Source organism: Dipodomys spectabilis, unplaced genomic scaffold, assembly GCF_019054845.1.
Source record: "Dipodomys spectabilis isolate Male_0828 unplaced genomic scaffold, ASM1905484v1 ptg000301l, whole genome shotgun sequence".
Lineage (NCBI taxonomy): Eukaryota > Metazoa > Chordata > Mammalia > Rodentia > Heteromyidae > Dipodomys > Dipodomys spectabilis.
The window spans coordinates 1,273,788-1,275,925 of record NW_024870978.1 but is presented as its reverse complement, the minus strand read 5'-3'; the positions used below and the strand labels follow the sequence as shown (position 1 = coordinate 1,275,925).

The following is a 2,138-nucleotide window of genomic DNA, read 5'->3' as shown; positions in this document are numbered from 1 at the left end:
TTTCCCTCACCATCCCTTCCCTTCTACTTCCACAAGTACACTCCTCACGTCCCCCACCCCTCTACCCTAACCCCGTCTAAATTGTAAAGTTCGTTTTTCAACATAGTGCCTTGTGCATGTCATTGTTACAATGTGTCAACCTGTATCTCTATTTAAGCATTTTGTTTTTTCCCTTTCCCTCCCCAAATTAGAGAAGGGTATATACAAGATGCAGGCGCAACAACATCAAATACTGTGAAAACAGGGGTTATGCTGTGTGGGAGGACCATATAAAAAACAAAAAAAAATAACATCATACATTATAAATGCATTAAAAACAACAGCAAGAAAAAAAACACTTGTGTTCCTATCTTGAGGTTCATTTAGCTTAACATCACCTTATCTAGTCATATGCATATAGCTTTTGACCATTTCTGCTTATCACAGACATAGATTTACTTATTGCAAATAAGGGATACCATGGACCTATGTTTCTTTGGACGTGGCTTACTTCAGTTAATATAATTTTTTCTAAGTTTTTCCATTTCATAACAAATTGGGTGATGTCATTCATTCTGATGGACGATAGAATTCACACACACACACACACACACACACACACACACACACACACACACACAACATTTTCTTGATATATTCATCTACTGAGGGGTATCTGGGTTGGTTATATATCTTACCTATGGTAAATAATGCTGCAATAAACATAGTTGTGCTGGTAGTTTTAGTATGGTTTTGTTTGTAATCATTTGGGTGAATGCCCAAAAGTGGGATTTCTGGGTCATAGGGGAGCTGTATTTGGAATCTTTTGAGGAACTTCCATACTGCTTTCCAAGTGGTTGAACAAGTTTACACTCCCACCAAGAATGCAGTAGGGTTCCCTTCTGGCCACAATCCCTCTAGCATTTGTTGTAAAAATTTGGAACGCTTCACGAATTTGCATGTCATCCTTGCGCAGGGGCCATGCTATTCTTCTCAACAGAGAAACTGCAGATTTAAACAACTGCATAGATCAATAGGATTTAACAGACACCTGCTGCATATTTCACCCAGCACCATCAGAATATACTTTTTCTCAGCAGCACATGGAACATATTCCAAAATAGACCACATTTTAGGCCACAAAGCAAACTTGTCCAAATTCTGAAAAATTGAACTTATACCTTGCATTCTCTCAGACCACAAGGGAATAAAATTAGAACTCAACACCAAAAGCCACCTAAGAAAGTCTGGTAACATATGGAGGCTGAAAAAGACACTGCTGAATCACAAGTGGGTCAAAGAAGAGATTAGAAAGGAAATTCAAATGTTCATGATATTCCACAAACATGAACACACAAATTACCAGCTCCTATGGGACACAGCAAAGGCAGTATGCAAGGGCAAGTTTATAGCTTTGAGTTCCTACATCAACATATTGTTGAGACCTGAAACCAACAATTTAATGAGACAACTGAGCCTCCTTTAAAAAGAGCTGCAATATAAACCCCAATCCAGTAGACAAAAAGAAATAGTTAAAATTAAATCAGAATTAAATGAATTAGACTCCACAAAAAAACATACAAAAAAATCAACAAAACAAAGAGTTGATTCTTCGAAAAAATTAACAAAATTGACAGACCCTTAGCAAATCTTATCAGAAAAAGAAGAGAACACACCCAAATAAATAAACTCAGAGATGCGAATGGAAATATCACCACAGAAACAACCAAGATTCAAAATATTATAAGGGAATACTTCTCAAAACTATATGCTAATAAGTTTGAGAAGGTGGCAGAAATATTGCCAGGCCCAAACTAAACCAAGATGAGTTAAACCATCTTAACAGGCCCATATCAAGCATTGAAATACAGCAATAAGAGACCTCCCATCTAAGAAAAGCCCACGACCAGAGGGTTTTACAGCAGAATTCAACAAGCCCTTCAAAGCAGAGCTCACACCAATACTCCTCCAACTTTTCAATGAAATTGAAAGAGAAAGTTCACTACCGAACACATTCTATGAAACCATCATAACCCTCATCCCAAAACCAGTCAGGGGCTCATCAAAGAAAAAGAACTATACACCCATTTCTTTGATGAACATTGATGCAAAACTTCTCAACAAAATTTTGGCAAATTGAGTTCAATAATTCATCGAAT

At 37.1% G+C, this 2,138-nt stretch overlaps 1 pseudogene; it reads right to left on the bottom strand.

Annotated features, from left to right (window-relative positions):
• Positions 1 to 910: 910 nt before the first annotated feature.
• Positions 911 to 1,004, bottom strand: LOC122127536 (annotated as a pseudogene).
• Between the last annotated feature and the right edge of the window lie 1,134 nt (positions 1,005 to 2,138).